We start from the raw sequence: 15,011 nt of genomic DNA on the forward strand, positions 1-15,011 counted from the left end.
GACAAATAATATATGTACATTTTTGTGACGGGTCTCACTCTTCTGTCACCCAGGCTATAGTGCAGTGAAGCAATATAACTCACTGTTTTTTCTCTAAAAATCGAGTGCAGAAATAGATTCGAAATTGAGAGTCCCTGAACCCTCACCTTTTCATAGAGATAAGCATAGAGATAACCGTAAATTATAGAGATAACCATAAATTATGCTTTCATAGAGATAACCGTAAATTATTATGCTTTATTAAACAAATGTGGAATTAAAATTTATATAGTTTTGGAATATGTGTATATTATGTACATGTATACAGCACAAATATATTTATATGTGTTACATACTATGCTTTTCCTTGTGCTCATTTAATAGTATTTTTAATCATCTTCCCATGTCCATTGATTTAGCTATCTTTTTAATGGCTTTAAAATACTTTTATAGATAACCATGATATTTTAAATTAAAACCCGTAAATGGGCATTCAGATAATTTCCAACTTTTTATTGTCACAAACAATTGTTTCAGCTGGGAGTGGTGGTTCACACCTGTAATCCCACCACTTTGGGAGGCCAAAGTGGGCAGATTGCTTGAACTCAGGAGTTCAAGACCAGACTAAGCAACATAGGGAGACCTCGTCTCTACAAAAAGTATAAAAATTAGCCAAACGCAGTGGTAGGCCCCTGTAGTCCCAGTTACTTGGGAGGCTGAGGTGGGAGGATTGCTTGACCCCAGGGGGTGAAGGTTGTGGTTGTGATAAGCAGAGGTCATGCCACGGGACTCTAGCTTGGGCAATAGAGTCAGACACTGTCTGAAAACAAAAAACAATTTTTTGTTGATAATCTTAATACATAACATCTGTATATATGTGTATGCTATTTCTTTTGAATAAATTGCTGAAAGTAGAATGTTCTGCAAACATACATGCACATAATTTTAATATTCAGTCACCAACTGATATTGTTTTGTTTAACGAGTTAGAACAAAAAGGTGACAGAAGTGATAAAGTGAAAGCAGTTAAAATAGGAAGTAATGATATTTTGTAATAAAATATGCTTGCCATCCATTTTTAATGCTCTTTATTAATTGTGATTAACTTTATCTGAATACTGACTTCCCTTAAAAGTGTGTGTTAATTATTACCTATTGAATAGGCACTATCATTTAAAGGTGGATGTGTGGTATGTAACATAGAGGACCAAAAGGGTGAGCTCAATGTAAAAGTTTTGAATAGTTATTAGGCACATAAATGCAAAGATTGGGAAAATTAAGATATCCTGGCCGGGCTCAGTGGCTCATGCCTGTAACCCCAGCACTTTGTGAGGCCTAGATGGGTGGATCACGAGGTCAGGAGATCAAGACCATCCTGGCTAATATGGTGAAACCCCGTCTCTATTAAAAATACAAAAAAAAATTATCCGGGCATGCTGGCGGGCACCTGTAGTACCAGCTACTAGGTAGGCTGAGGCAGGAGAATGGTGTGAGCCTGGGAGGCAGAGCTTGCAGTGAGCCTAGATTGTGCCACTGCACTCCAGCCTGGGCGACAGAGTGGGACTCCATCTCAAAAGAAAAAAAAAAAGATACCCTTCCAACACCTAAATTATTGACCATATTTCCATTGGATTTTAGCTAACAAGAAATAATTGGTTTTTTGTTTGTTTTTTCTTTTTTGAGACAGAGTTTGGCTCTTGTCGCCCAGGCTAGAGTGCAATGGCGTGGTCTCAGCTCACTGTAACCTCCATCTCCTAGGTTCAAGCAATTCTCCTGCCTCAGCCTCCTGAGTAGCTGGGATTACAGGTTTGGCTATGTTGGCCAGGCTGGTCTGGAACTCCTGACCTCAAGTGATCCGCCAGCCTCGACCTCCCAAAGTTCTGGGATTATAGGCGTGGATTGCTATGCCTGGCCAAAATGAGTTATTTTAAACAAAAAGTAAATCTAGCTAAACTCACTTCAAAAAACAAACAAAAAACTTTAAAAAGTCTACAATGGCAGATAATTGGTACTGAAATAAGGTGATAGCCTTGCAGGAGAACTAACAATTGTTCTGGGAGAAATGGATACAAACAAGAGTATTTCTGCTTTATTTTATTTTATTTTTTTTGAGACGGAGTCTCGCTCTGTCACCCAGGCTGGAGTGCAGTGGTGTGATCTTAGCTCACTGCAAGCTCCACCTCCCAGGTTCACACCATTCTCCTGCCTCAGCCTCCGGAGTAGCTAGGAATACAGGCACATGCCACCACACCCAGCTAATTTTTTGTATTTTTAGTAGAGACGGGGTTTCACCGTGTTAGCCAGGATGGTCTCGATCTCCTGACCTCGTTATCCGCCTGCCTCGGCCTCCCAAAGTGCTGGGATTACAGGCGTGAGCCACCGTGCCCGGCCTCTGCTTTATTTCTTAACCTGAGTAGTCAATCCATCACTCTCTTATATGTGCATGAAAATGTACCTTTCTGGCTCTTCTCAACTTTGCATAAAATGTTTAAAGTATTCAGAAGTCATATCAATAAAATGTAGCTTATGGAAATGTTTTATAATTATGTGTAAGATCAGTACAACCAGACATTTATTTAAGGACATGTATTTAACAGAGGAAAAGGACATCTTTCTGTCTAGCATATCTATGTTTTTTGTCCTTCTTTTGTTCTCCATAGCTAGTTACTGGACACTAGCCATCAAAAAACCAATTGACTAATTATTCACAACTCAGGAGGCATGAATGCTTTTTAGATTTTCAAGATTACGATTCCATTTCCTAATCAAAAGCAGCTGGATGAAATTTTCCCAGGGGACATTAACTCCTAAATTTTCCAAAGTAGCACCTGGAGACTTAAACTAGCCTCTGTATTTTTCAAGCACTGTATTGTTTTGATCTCATCTGTTATTTAAATGATCTAAAACTTTATGCTCTTGTGTTGCAAGTTGATAAATGTGCAAGAATATTCAAAAAAAAATAAAAATAAAAAAATGTTGTCCAAAGATCAAATTACTGAAATTCCAGTATATGGTCCCCAGGAAAAGATATTCTTTTCCTAGTGACTCTGCTTATACAACTAAAAGTTTTATTTACCTAATATGTCTCTTGAATTGGGTGCTTAAAAATCTCTTGATGTCACACAAAGTACAATAATTTAGCTACTTTGAAATAATACAAAGCCAGGTTCAAATTTCAGCCCTGTGAATTATTAGTTATATGGCTTTGGGCAAGTTATCATAACCTCTTTGTACCTCAGTTTTGTTCTTTATTATGTTTGGGCCTGTGAAATAAGTTGAAGACAAAAACACTTTTTTTCAATTTAACATGAAAATAATATTCTTAGTTTGGAAATTAACAAATTTGCTTAATATATCCATTCTATTAAGAAATAGGATTCATCTGGGTCCTAATTTATTTGCAGCATATATAATATATCTCTAGATAAATCATTTTGATGACACATCAAAATCTTCAGTTTTAGTATATTAGAAGAAATATCCAATTTTAAAAACTAGTTTATTTAACATACAGCCTTTCTGAATTCAACTGTTGAATTGGTATTGCCAGGGTTTCCTATTTATAGAGCTAAATATAATGCTTTTACATATAATAATAAAATCCTCAACATTTATTATTGCAATTTTATTATCAGACATTCTATGAGTTTCATATTTTACTAACTCACCTTGTGAGGTTAGCTATCATCATGATTCCTGGTTTCCAGATGAGAAAATTGAGAAACAGAAACTTTTTGAAACTTACCCAAGTTTATAGTTAGTGCATGTCAAAGTCATGTTTCATTCTCAGGTGTACTGTTTCCTTAGCATAAGCCTTAGTCATTAGGCTTCTTTGCTCACTTTTACTGAGACTAAAGGAGTTGTATTTTTAGCAAGTTTAAACGTACATCATTGATTATTGGAATCATATTTTCCACTGACTTTTACCTGTCTATTTTTTTTTTAGAAATGTCTACTTACGTGTGCTATTTGTTCAAATTGAGACACAAATTAAACATTCCCAATTGAGTTACATTATCATAAATTTTTTAACTGGGTAAACAATTCCTTTAAAAGCCTATAGAAAGAACTTTAAAACCCATCAATTTTGACAAAAGCAATGTTTCACAAAATGTATTCCATGAAACACTAATACCACGTAAGTATCTGTTTGGGATTTCCAGGTCGAATAACTTTGGCCATTTCCGCCCTTTGACTGAAGATCATAATGCAAATGTTTTAATTATCAAATTAAAGATATTAAAAGTCTTAAAGCAGAGAAGTTTAATCCAACATTTTCTAAACTTGGTTGACCAGAAAACCTTTAATAAATGAGTATCCTGCTTCTAAGCATTCTGTAGCATATATTCAGGGAAATGCTAATTTATGCAACCCATTATGACAGGGGAATTTGAATTCTTTGACACATGCTTTGCATTCTGTTTTGAAGACCCCAAAACTCAGAAACATTTTCTGTTTCCACTTTCCAGCCCATATTTGAAATCAACAGTTCCACTAATAATCACGAGTCCTTGAGATAATCACACATAGGCTATTATTTGCTGATGACTGTGCCCCATCAGATATGTAAACACACATGGCCCAACGCAAGCAACATGAAGACAGTCTTATGGCATCATGATGCACACTGGCAAATCGATAAAGAAAGGTTTATAAAATAAGAATACTGAAAATTGAAAAATAAAAAATACACCTTGGATATGCAACAGTTCCCAATCCTGTATATAGTCATAGGCAAAATCAAGTAAAAAAAACCCCACCTCCGCAGCCCTCCAAAAACATGTGATAATATTTTCGAAAGAACGGTGATCAACCTATAGCTTGTGCACATAAGACATTCAATAAATATTTGCTGAGTGAATGAAAGTAAGAATGAAACAGGCTTTGAAACTCTAATACAATATACTGAGCAGCTACAAAGTCCACAAACAACAGGGCTGTTTTTATATTCTCTAAGTATGGAACAGCCTATTAATCTCTTCATTGTTACCTACCTGTGGAGTTTTAATCGTTATCAGTAACATCATCTCATTACAGGAAGCCCATTGGTATATAAAGCCTGGAGGAAAACTTATACTTGTTCTTGTTTTATAAAAATATTTTATAAAACGCCATACCTGTCAAGGTATTTTTTTCCATAGCATATGACTGCCCTTACATTTCTCAGTGCTGATAATCTGCTTTTTGAAATTATCTTTACTTTTGAATTATCTCTACAATTTTTTCTACTTTTTAGACTTTTACTCTGTTTTCTTCAGACACGTCACCACAGGGAATCAGATTCCTTTTCCTCTCTTCATTTTCTTATACTCTTCCGCTCACTCTCTCCTGTTCCTTTTCAATGTGGTAATCCCAATTATTTACAAAAGAAAATGGTTTGCAAATGTTTCTCTTAAGTTAGACATGACTTTAACAAAATGTTGCATCAGACATTTTTAACGCCTGCAGATTTTTGGGTTTTTTTCTATTTAAATATCCCACTGACAATTGAAAAAGAAAATCCAAAAAACACTTGTAGTCCATTCTAAAGCCAGTTCCGCTTCCACCCTGTCTCTGGAACTCTGTTGGCTCTTTCCAAAGAACTGCTCTTATTACATTCTAGAACCTGGTGTTATTTTCAATTACAAGTCACAGTTCTAGGAATTGAATTGTCCCATTCTCAATTTTCTCACGTGAACTAGTCATCTACAGAAGTAGAGTCAATATAAGCTCTAGCGGACCCATTTTGAGAGAGCTAAGCACTAGCACTTACCTACTGTCCTTCGGCAGGCAACTAGTGGGATTAATTATATTGAAAAATCTGTGTCCCAATAAGAGATGCCTTGCAGCCCTTTTATGCTTCTGCTTAACATATTAGTAACTCTAGTCAATGATATTTTCAAAGACCTAAATTGCACTTCCTTTTACTTAACCTAACCTCTTGATTATTTCTCTTCTATCTCTGCATTCCAGAATTTCTGGAGTCTCCATGTACTTTCAAAATTCCTGGACTCCTTAAAACACAGGGTCCCCTAAAGGATAATACTTCCACTACATTTCTCTTGAATATATGCTGTTCATTCTCCTACAACTCATGGGCTTGAAGGAGTATCGGCAAGTACCCAGATATACTTAAGGGTCTATCACTACTCCTTCTATATGTGAAAAACAAGAGAAAGAAAAGAAAAATTAATGTCTATGAGTATCTTTCTATATATATAGACAATCTTTGTGGTTCTCATTTGTGTCATTGACTGTTAATTTGAACACCATTTCTTACACTTGGAAAACTTTGTGACCTATCTCACAATTCTCTTCCTATAGCAAGTCCTACCATTGTATCTTCCCAGACATTAAAACCTGGACCTACTTGAAGCCAACTTGGTAGCATGTTGCCAGGTTAAGATGTCAAAAACTGAACATCTTTCACTTGGTATTCTATTATTATTGAGATGAAGTTTTGCTCTTGTCACCCAGGCTGGAGTACAGTGGCACGATCTCGGCTCACTGCAACCTCTGCCTCCCGGGTTCAAGCAATTCTCCTGCCTCAGCCTCCCAAGTAGCTGGGATTACAGGTGCCTACAACCATGCCCGGCTAATTTTTTTTTTTTTTTTTTTTTTGTATTTTCAGTAGAGATGGGATTTTGCCATGTTGGCCAGGCTTTTCTTGAACTCCTGACCTCAGGTGATCCACCTACCTCAGCCTCCCAAAGTGCTGGGATTACAGGCGTGAGGCACCACACCCAGCCAGGTATTCCATTATTATCATAACTTGAAATTTCTTTATTACCCTATTTTTCTATGGCAAGCCTATTTAATTTTTACTTCATTTTTTCCACTTGAGAATTCACTCTGCACTTCTTCAACTACCTTGTCAATATCCTTACTTTCTTTTATTGTTTTCTGACACACCCCGCTCACAAAATTTCAATCCATGATCAAATGTCATCTTAATCTTTTCTAGATCTCATTATTCTCCAAAACTATTAGATTTAAGCATAGATTCTTACATCTTTAAAAGAAAAAGTCTTACGTTCACAACCTCCTCATATATCTAGTAACTGCGTTAACTTTCTTCCTTCCTTTAATAGCCACACTTTCTATCTCTACATGTTTATTTGGTATAATACACATTGCAAAAGATAGAAGATAGATAGATAGTAGGTATCTATGCCATATATATATATATATATATGCTTGTGTCTATATGTGTGTATGTGAATATATGTGTGTGTATATATATGTGTGTGTATGTATACTTGCAGATTTTTTATAATTAGCTATTTACTCTTCCAAGGCAACAATGAAGACTTACTTAAGTTTGCTTCTTCAACATCTAAAATAATGCTTGAAACATAGAAAGTACCTAATAAACATTGTTGCATGAGTTAATACCTGATTTAATAAATATGTGTTGATGCAATACAATCAGTTTGTGGCTATTGTTTTTCATCATTTTATATGTAGAATTATATTTTTTAATACTTTTTTCTATTACTTATCTTTCTTTGAGTTTAATATTGAAGTACTGAGATAACTAAAATGTTCCTTAAGGACTCTATTAATTTGACATAGTTTGAATGATCATCTGTTGTTCTTTTTTTTAATGGTCTCTAGAGACTTGACAAATCCATCTTGTTCAAGTGTAATTGTGGTATCACTGGCTTTACTTCAGGCATTCTCACTCAGCACTATACTACTACTATGAAAAGCATAAGAAAAGTCCAAGGGCCGGGCACGGTGGCTCACGCCTGTAATCCCAGCACTTTGGGAGGCCGAGGCGGGCGGATCACGAGATCAGGAGACGGAGACCATCCTGGCTAACACGGTGAAACCCCGACTATACTAAAAACACAAAAAATTAGTCGGGCATGGTGGTGGGCACCTGTAGTCCCAGCTACTCCAGAAGCTGAGGCAGGAGAATGGTGTGAACCCAGGAGTTGGAGCTTGCAGTGAGCCGAGATAGCACCACTGCCCTTCAGCCTGGGTAACAGAGCACGACTCCGTCTCAAAAAAAAAAAAAAAAAAAAAAGAAAAGTCCAATTAGGGTTCACGTATCCTAGAGGGAAACAAAGCCTTTTTAATTCCAAATGTTCTGCTTCTAGGACTAAAAAGTAGAAACCAGTTATTATTTTCAACAGTTACCAGTATTAATCATTTTCCCTTAAAATGATTCTCCTTTACCTACCCATGAAGCCAAAATACTACTGTAATGTTCATAGAATTTCAGTGGTCCACCCTCTCCTCTATTTGAATGAAGCTCTATTTGTATGGCCCTATGTGAGAAATACCCCTGTGAATAGAATAACATATTTCCTTCAGGATCTCATGGATTTATGAAGACTCAAAAATAAAACAGTAATTCCCTAATGCACTTTCAGCCAAGCCAAACTGTTCTGAGCAACCTGTGCTCTTTCACACCTGGTTATGTTTACACTTGGTATTGTTCCTCCTTGAAATATTTCCAAGGAGTTCCCCTGCACTACTCAGTTATTTCCACCTGTCCTTCACAGTTCAACTGAGATATTAACTCTTCAGAGCAACCTTTACTGCTACTCCGCCTAACAGAGTTTCGTCTTTTTTATCTGAACATCACTGACACTTTGTTCTACATTTACAACATCATCGTGGTATAAGTATTAGTAAATTAGTGTTTTATTTTTGAGTCATCATGAATCTGTGAGATCCTGAAGGATATATGTTATTCTATTCACAGTTGTATTTTTTGCATAGGGCCACACAAATAGGAACCATACTGAGAAATGAAACCATTAGTCTATACTCAGCCTGGACACCAGTATTTAAAATCTTACTGCCTAAATCAACCTGACTTTGCTATTACACTGTCATTAGTAACATGACTTTATTTTCCTGAAAGCCTCCTGCCCAGGCAAATGGCTTGATTGTTCATTATAGGAACATGCTGAAAAGTACATAAATTCTTCAATAGAAAACATTAACAGTTTGCGCCCTGAAATTGTTTTTGAAGCAAAAATCTTCTACCTTGAAATCTTGCTCTTGTTTCCACCAAGAGAAGCTATCATGATCCTTTCCAATCCCAATCAAGTCTTTATATTAAAATACTTGCCTTAAACCAAATGTCCAATTCTCAATAAATTTCTACCTTTCCATGCAACCTTGAGGAAATTGTCAAAGTTATGCAGAGGTGGTGATCTCTTTCTCTAGTGATAATAGACTCAGATTTATCTTATCAACAGATTGTTAATTAGTTGAATTAAACTGAATATCACATTTGTTGCCTAAAAATGTGGGTTAAGTAAAACTCCAGATTCTTTGTAATATAGCGTATTAAAATTTAGGTTGATAAAATGTTATGTTTCAGGTCCATAGATTTAGATCATTTGTAAACAAGATCTAATCAATGATACTGTATACATAACTAGTATTAGTTGGCAGAAGCTCAGATATGGCCACAAGTTAATAGTAGGAAAATAATTATTAGATACCAACTGAGTGTCAGGTGGCCTTGTGCTTTGTACAAGCTAACTGCTTTTGCTTAGATTTTAAAGATTTCTGTTTATTTGAATCAAACTTTTAAATCATTTTAGACTCTTTCTCTATAGTGTTTCCAATTTGGGTTAAATGGTTAACATGCATTTTAAATGTGATCAGACTCAACACTGATTCATTATCTGGCTCAATGGTTCATTGGTTCACTCACTCACTATATAGCCAGAAGCATTATCACAGATCCAGCCTGCATTTGTCACCAGGAGCAAACTACCATACAAAGGTAATGTCCACATCAGCCTCATATCTTTAAGCCAGGATGATTCCCCCATGTATCAAGCACCTGATATTAGAAATGAGCCATCAGAACACACCATTATTTGTCATATGAACACTCTCACACACCCTCTTTTTATCTCTATTTGTCCAAGTCTGCATGTATCTTTCACTTCTGATCAGCAAACAAGATAAAAAAGGATTATGTAAAAAGCAATTTCTTCTGAAGGAGCTATCTGGGAAAATTCATGGAAGAGGTGGAGTTTGAACTGACCCATGAATATGAAATTCTCTAATTTCTACCTTTATGTACCTTTGCTTTGCTTGTATCTTGTCTCTCCGCTTCTGGCTTTGTACTTATCAGTTCAAGCTTGAGTTTGACCTGTCAGCTTTCTCTATACAGAATGTTAGTCACTTTGACCTAAACCTGGTGATTTAATTCTTAGCTCTTGCCTACCTGCACATGTTGGATTGTCTTTTAGTTAGAAAAAGAAATAGGAAATCATACACTCATGTAAACTATGTAATTGAGCATATGCAATGCTATAGAGTAAGGAGGGGGAGGACAGTGGCATTTTCTCCTCATTTTCTGTTCCTAGTCCCTACAACAAATGATCTCTTGATACAGGTCTTCTACTCCTTAAGATAGACAAGATTGATGAAAGACTGGAAATGACTTTGCCTGGACTATGATTCAGCGACAGTGTCCCTCTGGCAAGACTATTGGCCAGGTACTGCCAAAGGTCTTGAAGAGGATTGGGTTTTAGGGCATCATCCACATAGGATATATTAAGCCAACAAGGTAGCCTTGTGGCTTAATCAGACCTCAGCTCTCTTATGGTGCTCTTCATTCTATTATTCAGGATCAAACGCAGTGGCTGATCCTCACTTACTCCTCTTCTTAAGGTTGTTATGCTAGGAGCATCACCTAACACTACAACGGCACAATTCAGTGACAAAATCAGAGAAGGTGGGTCTACTCCTAATTGTTATAAGCTCAAATGTTTACCTTGTTTAAGAAGTGCAAATATAATAATAAGAAATATTAGCCAAGTGTCAGCCATATTATAAAGAGCAATAAGGAATAATTTTTAGGTTGGGGGTGGTGACTCACACCTGTAATCCTAGCAATTTGGGAAGCCAAGGTGGGCCGATTGCCTGAGCTCAGGAGTTCTTAACTAGCCTGGGCAACACAGTAAAACCCCATCTCTACTAAAAATACAAAAAAATTAGCTGGGTGGGGTGGCATGCAACTGTAGTCCCAGCTACTTAGGAGGCTGAGACAGGAGAATCGCTTGAGCCGATCATGGCCACTGCACTCCAGCCTGGGTGACAGAGTGAGACTCCATCTCCAAAAGTAATAGTAAAAATAATTTTTAATTTACTTATCCATAGGAGTGCATATAAAGCACTCAGTATGGTTTTTATCCTACATTATTTTTCAAAATTACTATATTTTGTTGCATTTCAGTCACATTTAATAAATCAGGAATTTAAATTCTAAGATAATATGTGACTTTTACAAGTTCAAACAGAAAACCATAACAGAAATTTGATTCAGGGTTTTGGCCAGGAACGGTGGCTCACACCTGTAATCCCAGCACTTTGGTAGGCCAAGGCGGGCAGATCACGAGGTCAGGAGATCGAGACCATCCTGGCTAACACGGTGAAACCCTGTCTCTACTAAAAATACAAAAAATTTGCCAGGTGTGGTGGTGGGCACCTGTATTTCCAGCTACTCGGGAGGCTGAGGCAGGAGAATGGCATGAACCTGGGAGGCGGAGCTTGCAGTGAGCCGAGATAGGGCCACTGCAGTCCAGCCTGGGGGACAGAGTGACACTCCCATCTCAAAAAAAAAAAAAAAGAAAAGAAAAGAAAAAAGAAATTTGAATTAGGTTTTTAAAACCCCTGGGTACTTCTAGAGCCCTGGAGGCATTATTAAAATATGGACTATTTGTGCTCAAAGATCAACATCTGCATTCATGCCTTGTCTTTCATTTAATATACTTAAAAATGTAATGTTCAAAGTTCTCAAAAGCATTTATAATTTCATCTGAAATTGCTAGACATCTCATAAAACAAAACCCGAAAAGCATTAATATGCTGAGTATATTCATTCTTTGCCTTTAAGGGATCTGGTCTGTATTTAAAGGCTGAATTATTTATTATAGCTTTGCTGTTTAGAATCAGTATTTTTTTTTTCAAAATCACTCTTATAAGCTGTTCTTGGTTAGATGTGGAAATATTCAGGGCTACACTATACCTTTCACTATTAACCACCCTGATTGACAGATCAAAGGATTTAGATGGTCTTGAACTAACAATAAGTTTATTTAGGCAAACATCGAAAGTCCAAATGGGTTTGAAAATGCGTATATGTTCCTTGAATAGATTTTTACAAAATAAATCAGATAAGTGCCAAGTCTGTCACCTGTAGGAACATAATGTTATTTCTCTCTCTGAATTAAATTATGGTAAAAATCCTAAGAGACAAAACAAAATCTGCATGATTTTGCAGAAACATCCCCAATAATAGAATTAATGGGATCCAGGTGCATAATCTTCATATAAATTAAGGACTGGGTCTGTGGCTTTTGAAGGAAAAAAAAAAAAGAAGAAAAAGAAGTAAAAGTTTGCCATCAGAATGGCCTGGCCTTCGATCACCCTGAATGCATCAAAAGTGTATTGCCTGTTCACACAACGTCCACTGTGAGATGGAGTGACTTCCTGGAGCAACTTCCCTCCATGCAGAAACTCATTGCTCCAGGTTCGCATGCTCTGGTTTTGTAGCTGTACTCTTTGGAATGTGGTGGCTCCTATGTGAAACTTAGCAAGGAAAGAGAACATTGAAATTTCTCACGTCTACATTTAAATCAAAAAGTGACCCACATCAGTCACTTCTGTTCACAACACAGAAATAATAACATGACCCTACCTAACTGCAAAAGACGTGGAGAATGGTAATCTCCCATGTACCTGAAGAGAGAGAAGCCAGTAGGGTCTCTCCAGCCCCAGTTTTATGGCCAAGGAGCACTTATATAACCTCTAAGAGCCTCTGTTACTACTCCAACTACTCCTCTGTTACTACTCTAACTACTCCATTAGTTTGTTGTGAGTTTGAATTAAATGAATATATGCAAATATCTAGCCTGTGGCCTAGCACACAGCAAAAATTTTTTAAATGATTCTCTTCTTCCTGTTTTTCTTCCCCTCAACAACTCTGTAACAATTCATTAATTTATATATTTCAAAATGATGTTCCCACTGTGCTGTTCCTATGACTTTATCTCATTTTTTCTCATTTGTATTTTTAAATTTTTAAAGCATTTTGAAAAGTGCTTTCAAATTAAAACAACCTATATTTTTCCAAGGAAAACACAAATAAAATTACTAAATAATTTAATAAGACATTTTAAAATACTGTTTCAATGAGTCGTATATTTTATTTTTGGATTACAAATATAAATATTGTATTTTCATAAAACTGTAGATTCAGCTGGAGACTTTGGTTATTCTTCTTTGGTCTAGCTGAGTTCTTGGGTAAAATATTAAGGCAAGTGGCATTTACTTTGTGATTATTCTGTCTTCCTAAACACTAATAAATCACTACCAGGAGAGTTTATTTTCTTGTATTTCCCCCTTAATAGCTTGTTTTTTGTGGGGTTTTTTTTCCTAATACTTGGTATATCCCATTATCTGTGGTGATAGAAGGCCCTTCTCAAGGATTCTCTAAACTGCTCACGAATTTAACAAGAACTAAAGAGAAGTGTTATCTGTTAAACCCTTACCACATGCCAAATTATGCTTATAATTTTACATAAGCTAAGTTATTAGCCATCATATAAATAGGGTATTAGTGTCATTTTAGAAATGAAAAAATGGACATAAAAGGAAGTTTAAATAACATGGTTGTATTATATGGCCCATGAATGCAGATAGAACATTTGATTTCAGGATAAATTCTATGCTGTGTATACCATACCACAGTTTGTGTTTGCTAATTGGCCTTGCCCAAAGGAAAAATAAATTTTCTTCCGTCTTCATGGCAGGAGATAGTTTTACAACTGGGAGAGAGACTTTCACCCAAATTATGTTTTTACCTTCCCACAGAGACTGGGAGATAGAGCCGCTATCTGCCTTGATAATTACCTTTCAAAGGGATTGCTCTTATGTCCTTGCAAAAGACATTACTGGGTTGTAAAACTAGCAAGAGGTTTTTATAAAAGATTCACACCTCAAGGGGCAAAGAATTTACAAGTTTCCTAAAGTAAATGGTCTAAGAAAAGGGAGAAGAGGGTCCTTGTTGGCTAGGTCATCTGTATTCTGTAAGAGTCGGGGTAAGAGGAAAACCTGCAGAATGGAGACAGAAAAAAACCCCTCTAAAAATCAGTAAGCTGAAGGAAATGTGAAGGCCGTCCTGGTCAACACCATGCTAAGAATTTTACTACAGCTCTTGCTTAAAAGTAGAAAAGATAGCGAATCACAGCCCCCACACAAGCCCTATTATCCCAAGAAAACTTTCTCCATTTCTGTGTAGTAGCTAACACCTAAATTCCTGGATTTAGCAGCAGTGATCATTTGGGTTATCAACAAGCAGCAGAGAATAATGGCGTCGGAACAGGCTGTTTAGGGAAAGCTTTTCCCTGGGAAATCTTAGTGAAGAAAGCACCAGTTAAAATCTGGGATGCCAGTTTGTATGGTGCAGGGGCTTATTGGACTACAAAGAGGAAATAATGGATTCAAAATCTAAAGTCAAATCAAGCTGATAGCCGTTCTTGTTCCTTTCTCTAGCAATTTTGCAACCACCACCAATTTTGTGACATCAAGCAACATGTTTTATTTTCCTCATGGGTTAGAAATTCAGACAGGACAGAGCAGGAATGGCTTACTTCTGCCCCATGAGACTGGGGTCTGAGCTGGAAAGACAATGAATTGGACTCAAGAACCCACTTCCGAAATGACTTCTTTGCTTACATGTCTGTACCCTGATGGGAAAGCTAGAAGGCTGGTCTCAGCCAAAATTGTCAGTAAGAATACCTCTATGTGGCCTCTCTGGTGTAGTATCTACAGGGTAGTTGAACCCTTTTACATGGCAGCTAAGTGCTCCTATGAGCTTACTCAAGGGAAGTTGTATCCTCTTTTGTGATCTAGCATTTGCATTCCCACATAGTGACATTTCCAATATTCTTCATTGGCTCACTCAATGAGAGGCTCAACCAGAATCAAGAGGAGGAGACATAGATCCTTTCCCTAAAGGAGAGAGTGTGCAAGAATTTGCAGTTGCGTTTAAAGCTATCCCAATTCTT

The sequence above is a fragment of the Macaca nemestrina genome, chromosome 12 (genome assembly GCF_043159975.1).
Source record: "Macaca nemestrina isolate mMacNem1 chromosome 12, mMacNem.hap1, whole genome shotgun sequence".
NCBI classification, from domain to species: Eukaryota; Metazoa; Chordata; class Mammalia; order Primates; family Cercopithecidae; genus Macaca; species Macaca nemestrina.